Raw genomic sequence first — 17,557 nt, 5'->3', positions numbered from 1 at the left:
ACAGAGTGTTACAGTGAGGGTGTGGAATATATCAAAGTGTTACAGTGAGGGGTGTGGAATATATCAGAGTGTAACAGGGAGGGGTGTGGGATATATCAGTGTTACAGTGAGGGGTGTGGGATATATCAGTGCGTAACAGTGAGGGGTGTGGGATACATCAGAGTGTTACAGTGAGGGGAGTGAGATATATCAGAGTGTTACAGTGAGCTGTGTGGTATGTAACATGGTGTTACATTTAGGGGTGTGGTATGTTTCTGGGTGTTACAGTGAGGGGTGTGGGATATATCAGAGCATTGCAGTGAGGCCTTTGGGATATATCAGAGCGTTACAGTGAAAGGTGTGTGATAAATCAGAGTGTTACAGTGAGGGGTGAGGGGTATATCAGATTATTACAGTGAGGGGGATGGGATTTACCAGAGTGTTACAGTGAGGGTTGTGGGGTATATCAGAGTATTACAGTGAGGGGCGTGGGATATATCAGAGTGTTACAGGTAGCGGTGTGGGTTATATAAGATTGTTACAGTGAGGGGTGTTGGATATACAAGAGTGTTACCGTGAGGGGTGTGGGATATATCAGAGTGTTACAGAGAGGGGTGTGGGTTATATCAGATTGTTACAGTCAGGGGTGTGGGATATACAAGAGTGTTACCGTGAGGGGTGTGGGATATATCAGTGTGTTACAGTGAGGATTGTGGGTTATATCAGAGAGTTACAGGGAGGGGTGTGGGATATATCAGTGTTACAGTGAGGGTTGTGGGATATATCAGTGTTACAGTGAGGGGTGTGGGATGTATCAGAGTGTTACAGTGAGGGTTGTGGGGTATATCAGTGTGTTACAGTGAGGGGTGTGGGGTATATCAGAATGTTACAGTGATGGTTGTGGGATATAACAGAGTGTTACATTAAGGGTTGTCTGGTATATCAGAGTTTTACAGTGAAGGGTGGGGTGTATATAAGAGTGTTACAGTGAGGGTTGTGGGATATATCAGAGTATTACATTGAGGGGTGTGGGATATATCAGAGTGTTACAGTGAGGTGTGTTGATTATAACAGAGTGTTACAGTGAGGGTGTGGAATATATCAAAGTGTAACAGGGAGGGGTGTGGGATATATCAGTGTTACAGTGAGGGGTGTGGGATATATCAGTGCGTAACAGTGAGGGGTGTGGGGTACATCTAGAGTATTACAGTGAGGGGCGTGGGATATATCAGAGTGTTACAGGTAGCGGTGTGGGTTATATAAGATTGTTACAGTGAGGGGTGTTGGATATACAAGAGTGTTACCGTGAGGGGTGTGTGATATATCAGGGTGTTACTGTGAGGGGTGTGGGATATATCAGAGTGTTCCAGTGAGGGGAGGGAGATATATCAGAGAGTTACAGTGAGCTGTGTGGTATGTATCATGGTGTTACATTTAGGGGTGTGGTATGTTTCTGGGTGTTACAGTGAGGGGTGTGGGATATATCAGAGCACAACAGTGAGGCCTTTGGGATATATCAGAGCGTTACAGTGAAAGGTGTGTGATAAATCAGAGTGTTACAGTGAGGGGTGAGGGGTATATCAGATTATTTCAGTGAGGGGGATGGGATTTACCAGAATGTTACAGTGAGGGGTGTGGGGTATATCAGAGTATTACATTGAGGGGTTTGGGATATATCAGAGTGTTACAGGTAGCGGTGTGGATTATATCAGATTGTTAAGGTGAGGGGTGTTGGATATACAAGAGTGTTACAGTGAGGGGTGTGGGCTATATCAGAGTGATACAGTGAGTGGTGTGGGATATATCAGAGTGTTACAGTGAGGGGTGTTGGATATATCAGAGTGTTACAGTGAGGGGTGTGGGATATAACAGAGAGTTACAGTGAGGCGTGTGGGATATATCAGAGTGTTACAGTGAGGTGTGTGGGATATATCAGAGAGTTACAGAAAGGGTTGTGTGATATTTCAGTGTGTTACTGTGAGGGGTGTGGGATATATCAGTGTTACAACAGGGGTTTGGGATAAATCAGTGTTAAAGTGTGGGGCGTGGGTTATATCAGAGTGTTACATTGAGGGGTGTGGGATATATCAGAGTGTTACAGTGAGGTGTGTGGTATATATAAGAGTGTTACAGTGAGGGGTGTGGGAAACAAAAGAGTGTTACAGTGAGGGGTGTTGTATATATCAGAGTGTTACAGTGAGGGGCGTGGGATATATCAGAGTGTTAAGGGAATGGTGTGGGATATATCTGCGTGTTAGAATGAGGGGTGTGGGGTATATCATAGTGTTACCTTGAGGGGTGTGGGATATATCAGTGTGTTACAGTGAAGGGTGTGGGATATATCAGAGTGTTACTGTGAGTGGTGTGGGATATATCAGAGTGTTACAGTGAGGGCTGTGGGATATATCAGAGTGTTACAGTGAGGGGTGAGGGAAACAAAAGAGTGTTACAGTGAGGGGTGTTGTATATATCAGAGTGTTACAGTGAGGGGCGTGGGATATATCAGAGTGTTTAGGGAATGGTGTGGGATATATCTGCGTGTTAGAATGAGGGGTGTGGGGTATATCATAGTGTTACAGTGAGGGGTGTGGGATATATCCTTGTGTTACAGTGAAGGGTGTGGGATATATCAGAGTGTTACAGTTAGGGGTGAGGGCTATATCAGGGTGTGACAGCGAGGGGTGTGGGATATATCAGGGTGTGACAGGGAGGCGTGTGGGATTTATCAGAGTGTTACAGTGAGGTGTGTGGGATATATCAGTGTGTTACAGTGAAGGGTGTGGGATATATCAGTGTTACAGTGAGGGGTTTGGGATATATCAGAGTGTTACAGTGAGGGGTGTGGGATATATCAGAGGTTAACAGTGAGTAGTGTGGGATATATCAGAGTGTTACAGTGAGGGGATTGAGATAAAGCAGAGTGTTACAGTGAGCTGTGTGGTATGTATCATGGTGTTACATTTAGGGGTGTGGTATGTTTCAGAGTGTTACAGTGAGGGGTGTGGAATATATCAGAGCATTACAGTGAGGGGTTTGGGAAAAATCAGAGTGTTACAGTGAAAGGTGTGTGATAAATCAGAGTGTTACAGTGAGGGGTGAGGGGTATATTAGATTATTAAAGTGAGGGGGATGGGATTTACCAGAGTGTTACAGTGAGGGGTGTTGGGTATATCAGAGTATTACAGTGAGGGGTTTGGGATATATCAGAGTGTTACAGGTAGCGGTGTGGGTTATATCAGATTGTTACAGTGAGGGGTGTTGGATATACAAGAGTGTTACCGTGAGGGGTGTGGGATATATCAGAGTGTTACAGAGAGGGGTGTGGGTTATATCAGGTTGTTACAGTCAGGGGTGTGGGATATACAAGAGTGTTACCATGAGGGGTGTGGGATATATCAGTGTGTTACTTTGAGGGTTGTGGGTTATATCAGAGAATTACAGAGAGGGGTGTGGGATATATCAGTGTTACAGTGAGGGGTGTGGGTTATATCAGAGTATTAAATTGAGGGGTGTGGGATATATCAGAGCATTACAGTGAGGTGTGTGGTATATATCAGTGTTACAGTGAGGGGTGTGAGATATATCAGAGTGTTACAGTGAGGGTTGTGGGATGTATCAGAGTGTTACAGTGAGGGGTATGGGATATATCAGAGTGTTACAGTGAGGGTTGTGGGATATATCAGAGTGTTACAGTGAGGGGTGTGGGATATATCAGAGTGTTACAGGGAGTGGTGTTGGTTATATCAGATTGTTACAGTGAGGGGTGTGGGATATACAAGAGTGTTACCGTGAGGGGTGTGGGATATATCAGGGTGTTACAGTGGGTGGTGTGGGATATATCAGAGTGTTACAGTGAGGGTTGTGGGTTATATCAGAGTGTTACAGTGAAGGGTGTGGGATATAACAGAGAGTTACAGTGAGGGGTTTGGGATATATCAGAGAGTTACAGAGAGGGGTGTGTGATATATCAGTGTGTTACTGTGAGGGGTGTGGGATCTATCAGTGTTACAGCAGGGGTGTGGGATAAACCAGTGTTACAGTGAGGGGTGTGGGTTATATCAGAGTGTTACAGTGAGGGGTGTGGGGTATATCAGAGTGTTACAGTGAGGGGTGTGCGATACATCAGAACATTACAGTGAGGTTTTTGGTATATATATGATTGTTACAGTGAGGGGTGTGGGTAATATCATGGTGTAACAGTGAGGGGTGTTGAGTATAACAGAGTGTAACAGTGAGGGGTGTGGGATATATCAGAGTGTTACAGTGAGGGGTGTGGAATATATCAGAGTGTAACAGTGAGGGGGGTGGGATATATCAGTGTGTTACAGTGAGAGTGTGGGATATATCCAAGTGTTACAGTGAGGGTAATGGGTTATATCAGAGTGTTACAGTGAGGTGTCAGGGAAACATAAGTGTGTTACAGTGAGGGGTGTTGTATATATCAGAGTGTTACAGTGAGGGGTGTTGTATATATCAGAGTGTTACAGTGAGGGGCGTGGGATATATCAGAGTGTTACAGTGAGGGGTGTGGGATATATCTGAGTGTTAGAGTGAGGGGTTTGGTATATATCAGAGAGTTACAGTGAGGGGCGTGGGATATATCTGAGGTTAACAGTGAGGGGTTTGGGATATATCAGAGTGTTACAGTGAGGGGTGTGGGATATATCAGAGTGTTACAGTTAGGGGTGTGGGGTATAACAGTGTGTTACAGTGAGGGGTGTGGGGTATATCACAGAGTTACAGTGAGGTGTGTGGGATATATCATGGTGTTACAGTGAGGGATGTTGAGTATAACAGAGTGTTACATTGAGGGGTGTGGGATATATCAGATTGTTACAGTGAGGGGTGTGGGGTATATCAGAGTGTTACAGTGAGGTGTGTGGGGTATATCAGAGTGTTACAGTGAGGGGTTTGGGATACATCAGAGTATTACAGTGAGGGGTGTGGGATATATCAGAGTGTTACAGTGAGGCGTGTTGGATATATCAGAGTGTTACAGTGAGGGGTTTGATATATATCAGAGTGTTACAGTGAGGTGTGTGGGATATATCAGAGTGTTACAGTGAGGGTAGTGGGTTATATCAGAGTGTTACAGTGAGGGGTGAGGGAAACATAAGAGTGTTACAGTGAGGGGCGTGGGATATATCAGAGTGTTGCAGTGAGTGGTGTGGGATATATCTGAGTGTTAGAGTGAGGGGTGTGGGGTATATCATAGTGTTACAGTGAAGGGTGTGGGATATATCAAAGTGTGACAGTTAGGGGTGTGGGATATATCAGGGTGTGACATGGAGGCGTGCGGGATTTATCAGATTGTTACAGTGAGGGGTGTGGGATATATCAGTGTGTTACAGTGAAGGGTGTGGGATATATCAGACTGTTACAGTGAGGGGTTTGGGATATATCAGAGTGTTACAGTGAGGGGTGTGGGATATATCAGAGGTTAACAGTGAGGGGTGTGGGAAATATCAGTGTTACAGTGAGGGGTGTGGGATATATCACAGTCTTACAATGAGGGGTGTGGGATATATCAGAGTGTTACAGTGAGGGGTGTGGGAAATATCAGATTGTTACAGTGAGGGCTGTGGGATATATCAGAGGTTAACAGTGAGGGGTGTGGGAAATATCAGATTGTTACAGTGAGGGGTGTGGGATATATCAGAGTGTTACAGTGAGGGGTGTGGGATATATGAGAGTGTTACAGTGTGGTGTTTGGTATATATCAGAGTGTTACCGTGAGGGGCGTGGGATATATCAGAGGTTAACAGTGAGGGGTGTGGGATATATCAGAGTGTTACAGTGAGGGGTGTGGGATATATCAGAGTGTTACAGTGAGGGGTGTGGGATATATCAGAGTGTTACAGTGAGGGCTGTGGGATATATCAGAGTGTTACAGTGAGGGGTGAGGGAAACAAAAGAGTGTTACAGTGAGGGGTGTTGTATATATCAGAGTGTTACAGTGAGGGGCTTGGGATATATCAGAGTGTTAAGGGAATGGTGTGGGATATATCTGCGTGTTAGAATGAGGGGTGTGGGGTATATCATAGTGTTACAGTGAGGGGTGTGGGATATATCAGTGTGTTACAGTGAAGGGTGTGGGATATATCAGTGTTACAGTGAGGGGTTTGGGATATATCAGAGTGTTACAGTGAGGGGTGTGGGATATATCAGAGGTTAACAGTGAGTAGTGTGGGATATATCAGAGTGTTACAGTGAGGGGATTGAGATATATCAGAGTGTTACAGTGAGCTGTGTGGTATGTATCATGGTGTTACATTTAGGGGTGTGGTATGTTTCAGAGTGTTACAGTGAGGGGTGTGGAATATATCAGAGCATTACAGTGAGGGGTTTGGGAAAAATCAGAGTGTTACAGTGAAAGGTGTGTGATAAATCAGAGTGTTACAGTGAGGGGTGAGGGGTATATTAGATTATTAAAGTGAGGGGGATGGGATTTACCAGAGTGTTACAGTGAGGGGTGTTGGGTATATCAGAGTATTACAGTGAGGGGTTTGGGATATATCAGAGTGTTACAGGTAGCGGTTTGGGTTATATCAGATTGTTACAGTGAGGGGTGTTGGATATACAAGAGTGTTACCGTGAGGGGTGTGGGATATATCAGAGTGTTACAGAGAGGGGTGTGGGTTATATCAGGTTGTTACAGTCAGGGGTGTGGGATATACAAGAGTGTTACCATGAGGGGTGTGGGATATATCAGTGTGTTACTTTGAGGGTTGTGGGTTATATCAGAGAGTTACAGAGAGGGGTGTGGGATATATCAGTGTTACAGTGAGGGGTGTGGGTTATATCAGAGTATTAAATTGAGGGGTGTGGGATATATCAGAGCATTACAGTGAGGTGTGTGGTATATATCAGAGTGTTACAGTGAGGGGTGTGAGATATATCAGAGTGTTACAGTGAGGGTTGTGGGATGTATCAGAGTGTTACAGTGAGGGGTATGGGATATATCAGAGTGTTACAGTGAGGGTTGTGGGATATATCAGAGTGTTACAGTGAGGGGTGTGGGATATATCAGAGTGTTACAGGGAGTGGTGTTGGTTATATCAGATTGTTACAGTGAGGGGTGTGGGATATACAAGAGTGTTACCATGAGGGGTGTGGGATATATCAGGGTGTTACAGTGGGTGGTGTGGGATATATCAGAGTGTTACAGTGAGGGTTGTGGGTTATATCAGAGTGTTACAGTGAAGGGTGTGGGATATAACAGAGAGTTACAGTGAGGGGTGTGGGATATATCAGAGAGTTACAGAGAGGGGTGTGTGATATATCAGTGTGTTACTGTGAGGGGTGTGGGATCTATCAGTGTTACAGCAGGGGTGTGGGATAAACCAGTGTTTCAGTGAGGGGTGTGGGTTATATCAGAGTGTTACAGTGAGGGGTGTGGGGTATATCAGAGTGTTACAGTGAGGGGTGTGCGATACATCAGAACATTACAGTGAGGTTTTTGGTATATATATGATTGTTACAGTGAGGGGTGTGGGTAATATCATGGTGTAACAGTGAGGGGTGTTGAGTATAACAGAGTGTAACAGTGAGGGGTGTGGGATATATCAGAGTGTTACAGTGAGGGGTGTGGAATATATCAGAGTGTAACAGTGAGGGGGGTGGGATATATCAGTGTGTTACAGTGAGGGTGTGGGATATATCCAAGTGTTACAGTGAGGGTAATGGGTTATATCAGAGTGTTACAGTGAGGTGTCAGGGAAACATAAGTGTGTTACAGTGAGGGGTGTTGTATATATCAGAGTGTTACAGTGAGGGGTGTTGTATATATCAGAGTGTTACAGTGAGGGGCGTGGGATATATCAGAGTGTTACAGTGAGGGGTGTGGGATATATCTGAGTGTTAGAGTGAGGGGTTTGGTATATATCAGAGAGTTACAGTGAGGGGCGTGGGATATATCTGAGGTTAACAGTGAGGGGTTTGGGATATATCAGAGTGTTACAGTGAGGGGTGTGGGATATATCAGAGTGTTACAGTTAGGGGTGTGGGATATAACAGTGTGTTACAGTGAGGGGTGTGGGGTATATCACAGAGTTACAGTGAGGTGTGTGGGATATATCATGGTGTTACAGTGAGGGATGTTGAGTATAACAGAGTGTTACATTGAGGGGTGTGGGATATATCAGATTGTTACAGTGAGGGGTGTGGGGTATATCAGAGTGTTACAGTGAGGTGTGTGGGGTATATCAGAGTGTTACAGTGAGGGGTTTGGGATACATCAGAGTATTACAGTGAGGGGTGTGGGATATATCAGAGTGTTACAGTGAGGCGTGTTGGATATATCAGAGTGTTACAGTGAGGGGTGTGATATATATCAGAGTGTTACAGTGAGGTGTGTGGGATATATCAGAGTGTTACAGTGAGGGTAGTGGGTTATATCAGAGTGTTACAGTGAGGGGTGAGGGAAACATAAGAGTGTTACAGTGAGGGGCGTGGGAGATATCAGAGTGTTGCAGTGAGTGGTGTGGGATATATCTGAGTGTTAGAGTGAGGGGTGTGGGGTATATCATAGTGTTACAGTGAAGGGTGTGGGATATATCAAAGTGTGACAGTTAGGGGTGTGGGATATATCAGGGTGTGACTTGGAGGCGTGTGGGATTTATCAGATTGTTACAGTGAGGGGTGTGGGATATATCAGTGTGTTACAGTGAAGGGTGTGGGATATATCAGAGTGTTACAGTGAGGGGTTTGGGATATATCAGAGTGTTACAGTGAGGGGTGTGGGATATATCAGAGGTTAACAGTGAGGGGTGTGGGAAATATCAGTGGTACAGTGAGGGGTGTGGCATATATCACAGTCTAACAATGAGGGGTGTGGGATATATCAGAGTGTTACAGTGAGGGGTGTGGGAAATATCAGATTGTTACAGTGAGGGCTGTGGGATATATCAGAGGTTAACAGTGAGGGGTGTGGGAAATATCAGATTGTTACAGTGAGGGGTGTGGGATATATCAGAGTGTTACAGTGAGGGCTGTGGGATATAACAGTGTGTTACAGTGAGGGGTGTGGGGTATATCACAGAGTTACAGTGAGGGTTGTGGGATATATCAGAGTTTTACTGTGAGGGGTGTGGTGTATATCGGAGTATTACAATGAGGGGTGTGGGATATATCATGGTGTTACAGTGAGGGATGTTGAGTATAACAGAGTGTTACAATGAGGGGTGTGGGATATATCAGAGTGTTACAGTGAGGAATGTGGGTTATATCAGGGTGTAACAGTGAGGGGTGCGGGATATATCAGCGTGTTACAGTGAGGGATGTGATGTGTCTCATGGTGTTATAGTGAGGGGTGTGGGATATGTCAGAGTGTAACAGTGAGGGGTGTGGGATATATCAGAGTGTTACAGTGAGGTGTTTGGGACATATCAGTGTTACAGTGAGGTGTGTGGGATTATCAGTGTTACAGTGAGGGATGTGGGATATATCAGAATGTTACAGTGAGTGGTGTGGGGTATATCAGTGTTACTGTGAGGGGTGTGGGTTATATCAGAATGTTACAGTGAGGGTGTTGGGTATATCAATGTTAAAGTGAGGAGTGTGGGATATATCAGAGTGTCACATTGAGGGGTGTGGGTTATATGAGAGTGTTACAGTGACGGTGTGGGGTATATCAGGGTGTTACTGTGAGGGGTGTGGGGTATATCAGAGTGTTACCGTGAGGAGTGTGGGTTATATCTGAGTTACAGTGAGGGGTGTGGGATATATCAGAGTTTTACAGGGAGTGGTGTGGGTTATATCAGATTGTTACAACGAGGGGTGTGGGATATACAAGAGTGTTACCGTGAGGGGTGTGGGATATATCAGGGTGTTACAGTGAGTGGTGTGGGATATATCAGAGTGTTACAGTGAGGGTTGTGGGTTATATCAGAGTGTTACAGTGAGGGGTGTGGGATATAACAGAGAGTTACAGTGAGGGGTGTCGGATATTTCAGAGAGTTACAGAGAGGGGTGTGTGATATATCAGTGTGTTACAGTGAGGGTGTGGGATATATCCAAGTGTTACAGTGAGGGTAATGGGTTATATCAGAGTGTTACAGTGAGGTGTCAGGGAAACATAAGTGTGTTACAGTGAGGGGTGTTGTATATATCAGAGTGTTACAGTGAGGGGTGTTGTATATATCAGAGTGTTACAGTGAGGGGCGTGGGATATATCAGAGTGTTACAGTGAGGGGTGTGGGATATATCTGAGTGTTAGAGTGAGGGGTTTGGTATATATCAGAGAGTTACAGTGAGGGGCGTGGGATATATCTGAGGTTAACTGTGAGGGGTTTGGGATATATCAGTGTGTTACAGTGAGGGGTGTGGGATATATCAGAGTGTTACAGTTAGGGGTGTGGGATATAACAGTGTGTTACAGTGAGGGGTGTGGGGTATATCACAGAGTTACAGTGAGGGGCGTGGGATATATCTGAGGTTAACCGTTGAGGGGTGTGGGATATATCAGAGTGTTACAGTTAGGGGTGTGGGATATATCAGAGTGTTACAGTGAGGGGTGTGGGGTACATCAGAGTGTTACAGTGAGGTGTGTGGGATATATCATGGTGTTACAGTGAGGGATGTTGAGTATAACAGAGTGTTACATTGAGGGGTGTGGGATATATCAGATTGTTACAGTGAGGGGTGTGGGGTATATCAGAGTGTTACAGTGAGGTGTGTGGGGTATATCAGAGTGTTACAGTGAGGGGTTTGGGATACATCAGAGTATTACAGTGAGGGGTGTGGGATATATCAGAGTGTTACAGTGAGGCGTGTTGGATATATCAGAGTGTTACAGTGAGGGGTGTGATATATATCAGAGTGTTACAGTGAGGTGTGTGGGATATATCAGAGTGTTACAGTGAGGGTAGTGGGTTATATCAGAGTGTTACAGTGAGGGGTGAGGGAAACATAAGAGTGTTACAGTGAGGGGCGTGGGATATATCAGAGTGTTGCAGTGAGTGGTGTGGGATATATCTGAGTGTTAGAGTGAGGGGTGTGGGGTATATCATAGTGTTACAGTGAAGGGTGTGGGATATATCAAAGTGTGACAGTTAGGGGTGTGGGATATATCATGGTGTGACATGGAGGCGTGTGGGATTTATCAGATTGTTACAGTGAGGGGTGTGGGATATATCAGTGTGTTACAGTGAAGGGTGTGGGATATATCAGAGTGTTACAGTGAGGGGTTTGGGATATATCAGAGTGTTACAGTGAGGGGTGTGGGATATATCAGAGGTTAACAGTGAGGGGTGTGGGAAATATCAGTGTTACAGTGAGGGGTGTGGGATATATCACAGTCTTACAATGAGGGGTGTAGGATATATCAGAGTGTTACAGTGAGGGGTGTGGGAAATATCAGATTGTTACAGTGAGGGCTGTGGGATATATCAGAGGTTAACAGTGAGGGGTGTGGGAAATATCAGATTGTTACAGTGAGGGGTGTGGGATATATCAGAGTGTTACAGTGAGGGGTGTGGGATATATGAGAGTGTTACAGTGTGGTATTTGGTATATATCAGAGTGTTACCGTGAGGGGCGTGGGATATATCAGAGGTTAACAGTGAGGGGTGTAGGATATATCAGAGTGTTACAGTGAGGGGTGTGGGATATATCAGAGTGTTACAGTGAGGGCTGTGGGATATAACAGTGTGTTACAGTGAGGCGTGTGGGGTATATCACAGAGTTACAGTGAGGGTTGTGGGATATATCAGAGTTTTACTGTGAGGGGTGTGGTGTATATCGGAGTATTACAATGAGGGGTGTGGGATATATCATGGTGTTACAGTGAGGGATGTTGAGTATAACAGAGTGTTACAATGAGGGGTGTGGGATATATCAGAGTGTTACAGTGAGGAATGTGGGTTATATCAGGGTGTAACAGTGAGGGGTGCGGGATATATCAGCGTGTTACAGTGAGGGATGTGATGTGTCTCATGGTGTTATAGTGAGGGGTGTGGGATATGTCAGAGTGTAACAGTGAGGGGTGTGGGATATATCGGAGTGTTACAGTGAGGTGTGTGGGACATATCAGTGTTACAGTGAGGTATGTGGGATTATCAGTGTTACAGTGAGGGATGTGGGATATATCAGAATGTTACAGTGAGTAGTGTGGGGTATATCAGTGTTACTGTGAGGGGTGTGGGTTATATCAGAATGTTACAGTGAGGGTGTTGGGTATATCAATGTTAAAGTGAGGAGTGTGGGATATATCAGAGTGTCACATTGAGGGGTGTGGGTTATATGAGAGTGTTACAGTGACGTTGTGGGGTATATCAGGGTGTTACTGTGAGGGGTGTGGGGTATATCAGAGTGTTACCGTGAGGAGTGTGGGTTATATCTGAGTTACAGTGAGGGGTGTGGGATATATCAGAGTTTTACAGGGAGTGGTGTGGGTTATATCAGATTGTTACAATGAGGGGTGTGGGATATACAAGAGTGTTACCGTGAGCGGTGTGGGATATATCAGGGTGTTACAGTGAGTGGTGTGGGATATATCAGAGTGTTACAGTGAGGGTTGTGGGTTATATCAGAGTGTTACAGTGAGGGGTGTGGGATATAACAGCGAGTTACAGTGAGGGGTGTCGGATATTTCAGAGAGTTACAGAGAGGGGTGTGTGATATATCAATGTGTTACAGTGAGGGGTGTGGGATATATCAGTGCTACAGCAGTGGTGTGGGATAAATCAGTGTTACAGTGAGGGGTGTGGGTTAGATCAGAATGTTACAGTGAGGCCTGTGGGATATATCAGCACATTACAGTGAGGTGTGTGGTATATATAAGAGTGTTACAGTGAGGGGTGTGGGTAATATCATGGTGTAACAGTGAGGGGTGTTGAGTATAACAGAGTGTAACAGTGAGGGGTGTGGGATATATCAGAGTGTTACAGTGAGGGGTGTGGAATATATCCGAGTGCAACAGTAAGGGTGGTTGGATATATCAGTGTTACAGTGAGGGCTGTGGGATATATCAGAGTGTTACAGTGAGGGGTGTGGGATATATCAGAGTGTTACAGTGAAGGGTGAGGGATACACAAGAGTCTTACAGTGAGGGGTGTTGTATATATCAGAGTGTTACAGTGAGGGGCGTGGGATATATCAGAGTGTTACAGTGAGTGGTGTGGGATATATCTGAGTGTTAGAGTGAGGGGTGTGGGGTATATCATAGTGTTACAGTGAAGGGTGTGGGATATATCAGAGTGTTACAGTGAGGGCTGTGGGATATAACAGTGTGTTACAGTGAGGCGTGTGGGGTATATCACAGAGTTACAGTGAGGGTTGTGGGATATATCAGAGTTTTACTGTGAGGGGTGTGGTGTATATCGGAGTATTACAATGAGGGGTGTGGGATATATCATGGTGTTACAGTGAGGGATGTTGAGTATAACAGAGTCTTACAATGAGGGGTGTGGGATATATCAGAGTGTTACAGTGAGGAATGTGGGTTATATCAGGGTGTAACAGTGAGGGGTGCGGGATATATCAGCGTGTTACAGTGAGGGATGTGATGTGTCTCATGGTGTTATAGTGAGGGGTGTGGGATATGTCAGAGTGTAACAGTGAGGGGTGTGGGATATATCAGAGTGTTACAGTGAGGTGTGTGGGACATATCAGTGTTACAGTGAGGTATGTGGGATTATCAGTGTTACAGTGAGGGATGTGGGATATATCAGAATGTTACAGTGAGTGGTGTGGGGTATATCAGTGTTACTGTGAGGGGTGTGGGTTATATCAGAATGTTACAGTGAGGGTGTTGGGTATATCAATGTTAAAGTGAGGAGTGTGGGATATATCAGAGTGTCACATTGAGGGGTGTGGGTTATATGAGAGTGTTACAGTGACGTTGTGGGGTATATCAGGGTGTTACTGTGAGGGGTGTGGGGTATATCAGAGTGTTACCGTGAGGAGTGTGGGTTATATCTGAGTTACAGTGAGGGGTGTGGGATATATCAGAGTTTTACAGGGAGTGGTGTGGGTTATATCAGATTGTTACAATGAGGGGTGTGGGATATACAAGAGTGTTACCGTGAGGGGTGTGGGATATATCAGGGTGTTACAGTGAGTGGTGTGGGATATATCAGAGTGTTACAGTGAGGGTTGTGGGTTATATCAGAGTGTTACAGTGAGGGGTGTGGGATATAACAGAGAGTTACAGTGAGGGGTGTCGGATATTTCAGAGAGTTACAGAGAGGGGTGTGTGATATATCAATGTGTTACAGTGAGGGGTGTGGGATATATCAGTGCTACAGCAGTGGTGTGGGATAAATCAGTGTTACCGTGAGGGGTGTGGGTTAGATCAGAATGTTACAGTGAGGCCTGTGGGATATATCAGAGTATTACAGTGAGGAGTGTGGGTTATATCAGGGTGAAACAGTGAGGGGTGCGGGATATATCAGAGTGTTACAGTGAGGGATGTGGTGTGTCTCATGGTGTTATAGTGAGGGGTGTGGGATATGTCAGAGTTTAACAGTGAGGGGTGTGGGATATATCAGAGTGTTACAGTGAGGTGTGTGGGATATATCAATGTTACAGTGAGGTGTGTGGGACATATCAGTGTTACAGTGAGGAGTGTGGGATATATCAGAGTGTTACAGTGAGGGGTGTGGGTTATATCAGTTTTACAGTGAGGAGTTTGGGATATATCAGAGTGTTACAGTGAGGGGTGTGGGTTATATCTGAATGTTACAGTGAGGGTGTGTGGTATATCAGTGTTAAAGTGAGGAGTGTGGGATATATCAGAGTGTCACATTGAGGGGTGTGGGTTATATGAGAGTGTTACAGTGAGGGTGTGGGGTATATCAGGGTGTTACAGTGAGGGGTGTGGGATATATCAGAGTGTTACAGTGAGGAGTGTGGGTTATATCTGAGTTACAGTGAGGGGTGTGTGATATATCAGTGTGTTTCAGAGAGTGGTGTGGGTTATATCAGATTGTTACAATGAGGGGTGTGGGATATACAAGAGTGTTACCGTGAGGGGTGTGGGATATATCAGGGTGTTACAGTGAGTGGTGTGGGATATATCAGAGTGTTACAGTGAGGGTTGTGGGTTATATCAGAGTGTTTCAGTGAGGGGTGTGGGATATAACAGAGAGTTACAGTGAGGTGTGTCGGTATATCAGAGTGTTCCAGAGAGGGGTGTGTGATATATCTGTGTGTTACTGTGAGGGGTGTGGGATATATCAGTGCTACAGCAGGGGTGTGGGATAAATCAGTGTTACAGTGAGGGGTGTGGGTTATATCAGAGTGTTACAGTGAGGCATGTGGGATATATCAGAACATTACAGTGAGGTGTGTGGTATATATAAGAGTGTTACAGTGAGGGGTGTGGGTAATATCATGATGTAACAGTGAGGGGTGTTGAGTATAACAGAGTGTAACAGTGAGGGGTGTGGGATATATCAGAGTGTTACAGTGAGGGGTGTGGAATATATCCAAGTGTAACTGTGAGGGGGGTGGGATATATCAGTGTTACAGTGAGGGCTGTGGAATATATCAGAGTGTTACAGTGAGGGGTATGGGATTTATCAGAGTGTTACAGTGAGGGGTGAGGGAAACACAAGAGTGTTACAGTGAGGGGTGTGGAATATATCCGAGTGTAACAGTGAGGGGCGTGGGATATATCAGTGTTGCAGTGAGGGGTGTGGGATATATCTGAGTGTTACAGTGAGGGGTGTGGAATATATCAGAGTGTTACAGTGAGGTGTGTGGGATATATCAGGGTGTTACAGTGAGGGGTGTGGAATATATCAGAGTGTTACAATGAGGGGCGTGGGATATATCAGAGTGTTACAGGGGCGGGCGTGGGATATATCAGAGTGTTACAGTGAGGGGTGTGGGATATATCTGAGTGTTAGAGTGAGGGGTGTGGGGTATATCATAGTGTTACAGTGAAGGGTGTGGGATATATCAGAGTGTTACAGTGAGGAGTGTGGGATATATCAGAGTGTTACAGTGAGGGGTGTGGGATATATCAGTGTGTTACAGTGAGGGGTGTGGGATATATCAGAGTGTTACAATGAGGGTTTTGGGATATATCATAGATTTACAGTGAGGGTTGTGGGATATATCAGAGGTTAACAGTGAGGGGTGTGGGAAATATCAGAGTGTTACAGTGAGGGGTGTGGGATATATCAGAGTGGTACAGTGAGTGGTTTGGTACATATCAGAGTGTTACAGTGAGGGTCGTGGGATATATCAGAGGTTAACAGTGAGGGGTGTAGGATATATCAGAGTGTTACAGTGAGGGGTGTGGGATATATCAGAGTGTTACAGTGAGGTGTGTGGGATATAACAGTGTGTTACAGTGAGGGGGGTGGGGTATATCACAGAGTTACAGTGAGGGGTGTGGGATATATCAGAGTTTTACTGTGAGGGGTGTGGTGTATATCAGAGTATTACAGTGAGGGGTGTGGGATATATCATGGTGTTACAGTGAGGGGTGTTGAGTATAACAGAGTGTTACATTGAGGGGTGTGGGATATATCAGAGTGTAACAGTGAGAGGTGCGGGATATATCAGAGTGTTGCAGTGAGCAGTGTGGGTTATATCAGGGTGTAACAGTGATGGGTGCGTGATATATCAAAGTGTTACAGTGAGGGATGTGGTGTGTCTCATGGTGTTATAGTGAGGGGTGTGGGATATATCAGAGTGTAACAGTGAGGGGTGTGGGATATATCAGAGTGTTACAGTTAGGGGTGTGGGATATATCAGAGTGTTACAGTGAGGGGTGTGGGGTACATCAGAGTGTTACAGTGAGGTGTGTGGGATATATCATGGTGTTACAGTGAGGGATGTTGAGTATAACAGAGTGTTACATTGAGGGGTGTGGGATATATCAGATTGTTACAGTGAGGGGTGTGGGGTATATCAGAGTGTTACAGTGAGGTGTGTGGGGTATATCAGAGTGTTACAGTGAGGGGTTTGGGATACATCAGAGTATTACAGTGAGGGGTGTGGGATATATCAGGGTGTTACAGTGAGGCGTGTTGGATATATCAGAGTGTTACAGTGAGGGGTGTGATATATATCAGAGTGTTACAGTGAGGTGTGTGGGATATATCAGAGTGTTACAGTGAGGGTAGTGGGTTATATCAGAGTGTTACAGTGAGGGGTGAGGGAAACATAAGAGTGTTACAGTGAGGGGCGTGGGATATATCAGAGTGTTGCAGTGAGTGGTGTGGGATATATCTGAGTGTTAGAGTGAGGGGTGTGGGGTATATCATAGTGTTACAGTGAAGGGTGTGGGATATATCAAAGTGTGACAGTTAGGGGTGTGGGATATATCAGGGTGTGACATGGAGGCGTGTGGGATTTATCAGATTGTTACAGTGAGGGGTGTGGGATATATCAGTGTGTTACAGTGAAGGGTGTGGGATATATCAGAGTGTTACAGTGAGGGGTTTGGGATATATCAGAGTGTTACAGTGAGGGGTGTGGGATATATCAGAGGTTAACAGTGAGGGGTGTGGGAAATATCAGTGTTACAGTGAGGGGTGTGGGATATATCACAGTCTTACAATGAGGGGTGTGGGATATATCAGAGTGTTACAGTGAGGGGTGTGGGAAATATCAGATTGTTACA

The sequence above is a fragment of the Carcharodon carcharias genome, chromosome 40 (assembly GCF_017639515.1).
Source record: "Carcharodon carcharias isolate sCarCar2 chromosome 40, sCarCar2.pri, whole genome shotgun sequence".
Lineage (NCBI taxonomy): Eukaryota > Metazoa > Chordata > Chondrichthyes > Lamniformes > Lamnidae > Carcharodon > Carcharodon carcharias.
Note: the sequence above shows the minus strand (reverse complement) of the source record.